Below are 8,442 nucleotides of genomic sequence, written 5' to 3' on the forward strand. Positions count from 1 at the left end.
CAGCCCTCTGTTTTAACAAGCTAAGTGATCCTGATGCATGCTCAAGTTTGAGGACCACTGCCCTGTGGACACCAAAATTTCTTCCGGCTCTGGGATTCTCTGGTGCCCAGGCTTTCTGATTGCTGCAGAAACTGCTGGCAAGTCCTCAATACCCTCAGACTGGAAATCTATCAACATTAGAGATGACCTGGGGGCAGGGGGGCGGGGGACCGCTACCACATGCCCCTTTCCAGTGGTTCCATCTCTTTGATTTCTCCACCATTTAAAAGTGCATAGAAAAAAAAAAGTGTATAGAATAGCTACTATCAAAAGAACAGAAAATAAGTGTTATGAGGTTGTAAAGAAATTGGAATAGTTGTACAGTCATTTGTGTGTGTGTGTGTGTGTGTGTGTGAGAATGTAAAGTGGTCCAGCCCCTGTGGAAAACAGGATGGTGGTTACTCAAAAAATTAAAAATAGAATTATCATATGATTCAGCAATTTCACTTTGGTTATACATATATACATATACACATACACACACACACACACACATATATATATATATATATATATTTTTTTTTTTTTTTTTGAGACAGATCAAGTACAAGGAGGGGAGGGGCAGAGAGGGAGAGAGAATCCCAAGCAGGTTCCACGCCCAGTGCAGAGCCTGACTTGGGGCTCAATCTCAGGACCGTGAGATCCTGACCTGAGCCAAAATCAAGAGTTGGATGCTTAACCGACAGCCACCCAGGTGTCCCTTGGGTATATATTAAAAACAATTGAAAATAGGACCTTAAAGAGGTTATTTGTATACTTATGTTCATAGCACCATTATTCACAGCAGCCAAAAGATGGAAATAACCTAAGTGTCCACTGAGGGATGAATGGATAGACAAGATATTGTATATACATACAATGGAATATTATTCAACCTTAAAAAGGAAGGAGATTCTGACACATGCTAGAGTATGGATGAACCTTGAGCAAGTTAGGCTAAGTGAAGTATGCCAATCACAAATGACAAGTACTGGATGATTCCACTTACATGAGGTACATAGAGCAGCCAAACGTATAGAGACAGAAAGAAATGGTGGTTGCCAGGTGCTCGGGAGGGGAAATAGGGACTTGCTGTCTAATGTGTACTGAGTTTTAGTTTTGCAAGATGAAAAGAGTTGTGGAGATGGACTCTGGATGGTGTTGATGGTTGAACAACAGTGTGAATGCACTTCATGTGACTGAACTGCACCCTTAAAAATTATTAAGATGATAAAGTATATGTTTTGTGTGTTTTATCACAGTTTGAAAAACATAGAGACTATCCTTAGTTCATGGACTGTACTAGAATAGGTGGTGGGCCACATTGGCCTATGGGCCATAGTTCACTGACCCCTGTCCTATAGGACTGGATCAGCATCCAGTCCTCCCTAATTCAGAAATGGCCAAAAATTCCATGTGGCAAGATAAAAATGAACCAATGCTGACCCCAAGGAAGGGGTTAGGTGGATAATCTTTGTTTCATAGCGAGTGAAAGAAAAATGTGCTATTTTATCAAAAAGTAGAAACAAACTTTGGCAAGGGCTCTGCCAGCATCAACGTGGAGAAATACTTTGGAGCTTTCCCCTAAACCCTGTTGCTTTCCTTCTTGAGGGTGAGAGAGTTGATTTTGCTGAGCCATTCACTGTCATGATCTGGGGTCTGAATAACCTGCCTCTAGTCATAAAAGCGTCTCTGCCCTTTCTGGTTCTCCCTATTATTTTTGGAGGCAAGTGTAATTTACCAGGTGCTTCCTTGGTTCCTTGATAAATAGTACTGTTTTCTATTTAAAAAAAAAAAAAACTCATTGTAGGGTCGCCTGGGTGGCTCAGTCGGTTGAGCATCCGACTTCAGCTCAGGTCATGATCTCACTGTTCTTGGGTTCAAGCCCCGCATCAGGCTCTGTGCTGACAGCTCAGAGCCTGGAGCCTGCTTCAGATTCTGTGTCTCCCTCTCTTTCTGCCCCTCCCTTGCTCATGCTCTCTCTCTCTCTCTTAAAAATAAATGAAGGTTAAAAAAATTCAAAAAAAAAAAAGCTCATTGTAAACCATTTGTAGAGGAATGGAAGAGCCAGTGATTATAATACATCAGCTGCTTGAACTATTATATGGCTATTACTTATTATTTTTAATTATTTATTATTTTTTTAAAGAATTTGTTTATTGGGGCGGAGGGGCAGAGAGAGAGGAGAGAGAGAATCCCAAGCAGGCTCCACACTGTCAGCGCAGAGCCCGATCTCACGAGCTCTGACATCATGACCTGAGCCAAAATCAAGAATTGGAGGCTTAACCGACTGAGCCACCCAGGCGCCCCTAGTGGTCCATTGAAGAAGGAATAAGAAGTCTATGTATTAACTGGAAAATAACTGCTTTGGTGGTCTGAGGAGGAAAAAACAAAACAGTGACAGATGGATACAGTGACTTCAGATATGCTCAATATTTGCACGCATGGCTGAGCTGGAAGGGAACTTCAGGAAAGTTAAAATGGCCATGCAATCATTTGATGGGATGTGGTAGGATTTGGGACTATGAAAAGGACAACTGTTCCACACCCAGAGTGTTCTCTGTTGAAATCCTGACTCTCCCACTCCTTAGCTTTGTCATTTGGGGTACATAACTCACCTACTCGGGGCCTCAACTTCCCATTCTTCATTTGTAGATTAAAATGGGAGATTAAGGGGCACCTGGATGACTCAGTCTGTTAAGCATCCGACTCTTGATTTTGGCTCAGGTCATGATCTCAGGGTCATGAGATCAAGTCCTGTATCGGGCTCTGCACTGAGCATGGACCCTGCTTAAGATTCTCTCTGTCTCCCTTTGCCCCTCTCCCCAGCTTGCACACTCTAAAATAAATAAAATTTAAAACTTTTTTTTAATAAAAAAAATAAAATGAGAGATTAAGCATGTGGCACTGGATAGGCCTAATAAGCAGTAGGAATTATCCTTACAGGAGAAGAATTTTAAAAGTATTGTTAAAAAGTGGTTATAATAATTTTAAAGACTTAAAAATACTCTAGTTAATAGGACATGTTTATTGTAGAAAGTTTGAGAAGTACTTAAAATTACAAAATGGGGTGCCTGGGCAGCTGAGTCAGTTGAGCGTCCAACTCTTGATTTCAGCTCAGGTCATGATCTGACCTGATGGTTCATGGGATCGAGCCCTGCATTGGCTCTGTGCTGAGAGTGTAGAGCCTGCTTGGGATTCTCTCTCTCTCTCTCTCTCTCTCCCTCTCTCTGCCACTCCCTCACCATGTTCTCTCTCTCTCAAAATAAATAAACATTTAAAAATTATAAAATTCACTTTTTAAAAAAATATTTATTTACTTTGAGAGAGAGCACACTTGTGTGGGCGGGGCCGGGAGAGAGGGGGAGAGAGAGAGAGAGAGAGAGAGAGAGAGAGAATCTCAAGCAGGCTCTGAGCAGTCAGTGCAAAGCCCAACACAGGGCTCAATCCCATGAAGTGTGAGCTCATCACCTGAGCCGAAATCAAGTCAGAGAGACGCTCAACCGACTGAGCCACCCAGGCACCCCCCAAATAAAATTCACTTCTGGTCAGACCAGCCAGAGATGGTCATATTGAATATCTCAGAGTGCAGTGGTACAGACCTGTTCAAATCCTGGACCTGGAGGCCACCCCTGAGGGACTTAGTCTCCCTTGGACTTTGTTTCCTGCTCTGTAAAGCGGGTTCAATAACATCTCCTCATAAGGTTGTATGAGCATTAAATCAGGTGAATGTTTGTAAAATACTCAGCCTGGCAGGTAACAGATGCTCATGATAGTCATTGATATCATGGTCGCTATGAAAGAGACACTTCATACTTACGAATGCACACACCATTTGCCCTGGAATACCCTTCATCTCTCTGTTGGTGTCAACAGCTCACCACAAAAACCTGCATGTTTCCAACTCAGCCAGGAGGAGTAAGGACTCTAGCAGAAACGTGACCAGTTTCAATTTCATTGATGTATTACTGACATACGATCAAGTGTACCATTTGGTTAAGTTTTGACTTACGAAAAATCACTCAGGAAACCATCTCTGCAGTCAAGAGACAGCGTATCCAGCACCTGCATCCCCTTGTGCCCTTGTAACCCCTCCTGCCAGCTTCCCTCCCCAGAGATAACCACTGATCTGCCCTCGGTCACTACAGATTACTTTGTGCCTCCTATACTTTTATACAAATAAATCACGCAGCTCGTATTCTTTTTGCCTGGCTGATTTCACACAGGACAGTGACTTTGAGATTCACTCCTACTCTTTTGTGTAGTTCATCTCTTTATATGGCTGAGCGGGAGCATTCTGTTGTTTGGATAAACTATGGTTTGTTTATCCATTCACCTGTTAACAGACATTGGGTTGTTTCCATATTTTGGCTGTTACAAGTAAAGCTGCTATGAGCCTTCCTTGCAAGTCTGTGTGTGGATATATGTTTTTGTTTCTTTCAACACAACTAAAAAAAAAAAAAAACCCAACAACAACAGTACTCTCTCTAAATGCTGGTTGCGTCCAGCCTTTTTCTGAAGAACATAGAGTCAGGGGATGCACCTTGCTTTTGGGTCAGACTCTTGGATTAGGTTTTTAACAGGGCTGTTCTTCTTTGTGCTCTATTGTCACAGGATACAAAGCACGCCTTGTCCCCTTACATTTAGTGCAGGAGCCATGGAGCTCGGTAGGATTTTTAGGCAGAACGTTTATGGGGACCGCTGTAAGGACCTACACTTAAGGACCCCTCCCAAGGGCCTGGCTCCAAGAGATCAAAGGCCTGAGTCTGCCACTGCATCTGGCTTCTTAGCTCCTCCACAAGGCAGAGAAACAGGGGGAAACTGAGGCAGAGATGAGGCAATTTAATTAGAGATTGTTGGGCCAGGCGCCCTCTGCTAAGGACTGCCTTTCCCTTCCCACTGGTCTGACCTAACGTTTTATTGAGAAGCCAGATGCCTGAAAACCAGATGTCACCTAAAAACAAGGAATGACACATTGAGGTCTTCTTAATTAAAAGGGAAGGTCTACATTATTTACCAATTAATTCCTCACTCCTCCTCAGGGGCAGTGCTTTAGCCCCAGGGTTCTATAATCCTGAACGAAATATTTCCAGCATCACGATGCTCATCCAAAAATAAATAAATACCCACACCCCCACAGATGTTTCCTTATTTGTTGAAGGAAAAAGAAGATAAACACAGTTATTGTGACTCACAATATTTGGGTAAAAGGCACCACAGTAGAGCCTTCCTAAGTACTCCCAAGGATAATATTTGGGGAACTTTCATTTTTTATCTTAGATGGCTCTGCACCACTTTGATGCAGCTTCAGGCTTTCCCCCCAGTGTTAACACCTAGGGTAAGTCAGAAGGGCTTTGGGGGGTGACCCGGCCTGGTGCTTCCAGGAATCTCCTCCTCCCCCTGGACATGGAGGCTGGTCTCCCCTCTTCCGCGGTGTCAGGGAGAACAACCACCAACACCCTCGCAGACTTGCTCACCAGTGGCTAAAGCAGGTACTCTCCAACTTGAGTGACTGTGAGAATCCCCCGCAGGGCACACTGACCAGATGGCTGCCCCCCACCCCCACCCCGCCATCCCCCCTCAGAACTGTGACGCGGTCAGGGGCCTAAGCATTTGTATTTCTGTCAAGTTCCCAGGTGCTGCTGCTGCTGCTGCTCCTGAGATCTCACTTTGAGAAGCACTAGTCTAATACTTCTCTTTCTCCCCAAAATGTTAATTCACAGCTGGGGAACTGACTTGCAGCAGCCTGAGAGGAGATCCTCCCCCAGGGGTGTGGGTTACTTTGGGAGGCATAAGAAAGGCCACTTTACCGGTTCCCAGGCCTGGAGAAAGGGGAATTGTCTCAGGGGTGAGTCTGCCTGGCCCCTGACAACTTTCTGGAAGGTACCCGGATTTGGTCACTCCGTGGAGACGACTCTGGAGAGGTTTATTCTGGATTCTCCGTGGCTGTCTGAAGTTCAAGGTGTCTGAGCCTAGACGGAGAAGGGACGGAGCCAGAGAGAGGAGGGAGCCTGAGGCCTGAACCTGGGACCCCAGTCCATCTTGGCTGCCTGAGAGGGTGTCCACAGGCCTGGAGGAAGGCAGCCCTTGGGAACAAGTGTCATGTTGGGGGAGCCCAGTGAACCTGAGACCTGGGCCTAGAAGGGGGCAAGCAGTCTGTGAGGCAGCCACCACCCTCAGTAGCTGAGCAGACAAGAGTGTGGGGAAACGAAGGTGGAGGTGGGAAGTCCCAGCTTGAAGGCAGGGGTGACTCAGGCCGCATCCCAGCACAATGCCCTGTGGCTGGGCCTAGGAAATGAGGCATTGTGCAGCTCCCAGGGTACTCACAGGGCTGACCTAGGGGCCCCAGGCCCTGGTGCTGCCACCTTGGCTCTCCTGTTTCTCTGAGTTCTGGCCCAGGCCCCTGGCCACATCTAATAGGCCTTCCTTACTGTGACTGTCCTCCACATCGCCCTCATTCCCCACCTCCTCCCTCCCCCCGCCCCCCCGACTCTGGGCCCTTTTGGACCTCAGACGAACACACTCCTGGACTGTCTGGTGTCAGGTCTACCCTTGCCACTTCCGGTTTCTCTCTCCAGCTTTCCAGTTCTTGGTTCTTGATGATCTCTCTGGGCGCCTCCCCTTTGGAGGCTGGTCAGTGAGCCTGGCTGCATCCTGCGACTCGGTCCCTTATTCTGGGTGGGAGCTGGGACTTGCCGGCACTGACACAATCACCAGCCTGCTTTCAAGCTCTTTTAAGCCTTGCCCTGGCTTCCACCTGCTGGTCTGACAAGTGGAACAGTTCTGGGGCCATACCCTCCTCCTTGGGACAGTCTCTTGGCCTCTCTAAGCAGCAGCAGTTTCTCCCTTGTTGTCAGGACGGTTACGAGGATTATGGGAAAGTGATCATAAAATGCGGATCAATGCCCCCCATCCTCGTCCCCACTTCTAGAAGTGTGATCCACTTTGAGCCCCTTGTCTAGCACCAGAGTCTAGCCCTCCAGCTGGCAATCTGGAGCTCCGGCTATATGCTGGGGTGGGGGTGGGGTAGTGTGCACCAAGGCAGGGCCAGGTGAGGCTAGAGGGTGGCCTGGGCTCTCTGCCCCTGGGCCATGAAAGTTCAGGTGACATGGAAATTTGAAAAAGTGTAGAAGTGTAGAAGGCCTCCGGAAAGATAATTCTTAGAATGTGAAATGATTCAGAGAGTGTCCCTGGACTGGAAGGAACGGAGGGGGCCATTCTCCTACTCTGAAGTGGGACTAATTCTGGTGTACCCCACACAGGTAATCCTTTCTGTTAAAGGGATTTAAAGGGGCCCTCAGCCAATCTGGTGCCTCACGATGCACCCATTCCTTAACCATTATGTTCCAAAGGGGAGAGGGCAGAAAGCAAGAGTAGGTGGCCCCTTGACCGACTCAGATTTAGGGACCTCAAGAAGAGTAACCACCCCTACAGGTGCCGTTCTTTACTATTAGCCACACACTTTTGGCCCCACACAGCCCCAGGAGGAAAGTGGTGGCCTTTGTCTCCAAAGTATAGAGGTAGTGTAGGCAGGTGTCTGCGGGGGACTCCACTTCAGGGGACACGATGGCAGGGAATGGAGCCAGGACCCCTGAGATACGTCCACGCAGCCTGGATTCCCCATGTTCCTCCATCTGAGGAGGCACTGACAGAGGCGAAGCCCTTACAGAGGCTTGGCCAGGAGGAAGGGAGCTGGGGTAGAGGCCCTGCTGGTGGGAGGGAGGAGGGGCTGGTGGGCAGGAGAAGGCTCAGAGGGAGGACGGGCCCACCCTGGCCTGCTTGGTGTCTTGAGCCATCTGCTGGCTAAGGTCTTTCCTGAGGCCTGAAGATAAGTTCCTTAAAAGCAAAGTGTTAAGACCTTGCTGGTTATAGTTCACAGGACACCTCCCTGGTGGGCACCTTCTGTGTTCTATCCTTCTGAACCCTTCACCCCAAGCGCTGGCTGAGGGAAGAGCACTTCTTCCCGTGGGACTGTCCTCTGCGTCTGGAAAAAGTCGGGTTGTTAGATAAAACACAGAAATCTGCCTGGAGCATCCTTACTTGTAAACCTATTTGCTGTTTCTTTGAAATCCAAAATTACTTGGGTGTTCTATATTTTCTTCTTTTAATTTTTCTTGGTACACATCTCTTTATTGGAAAACTCTGGTAGGTGCTAGGGATTCCTTAGATTCTGCTTCCTGGGCCTGGAGCTGGATGTACTGCAAGGCTCTGTGCCCTGAGCCAGTGGCAGTGGGTGAAGATGCAGAAGCCCATGCCCAAGGTGGACATCAACAATCAACACCACCATGAGCTGGGTCAAGGTCATCAGCATCAGTGAGCTGGGGAGGCTTCCTGGAGTCAGAGGCCTGACTCATCTCACAGGACAAGGCAATCTGTCTTCTGTCACCTGGTTGGAAGCCTCCTCAGGGACCCTCCCAGAGGCTA

Source organism: Acinonyx jubatus, chromosome C2 (assembly GCF_027475565.1).
Source record: "Acinonyx jubatus isolate Ajub_Pintada_27869175 chromosome C2, VMU_Ajub_asm_v1.0, whole genome shotgun sequence".
Classification (NCBI taxonomy): domain Eukaryota; kingdom Metazoa; phylum Chordata; class Mammalia; order Carnivora; family Felidae; genus Acinonyx; species Acinonyx jubatus.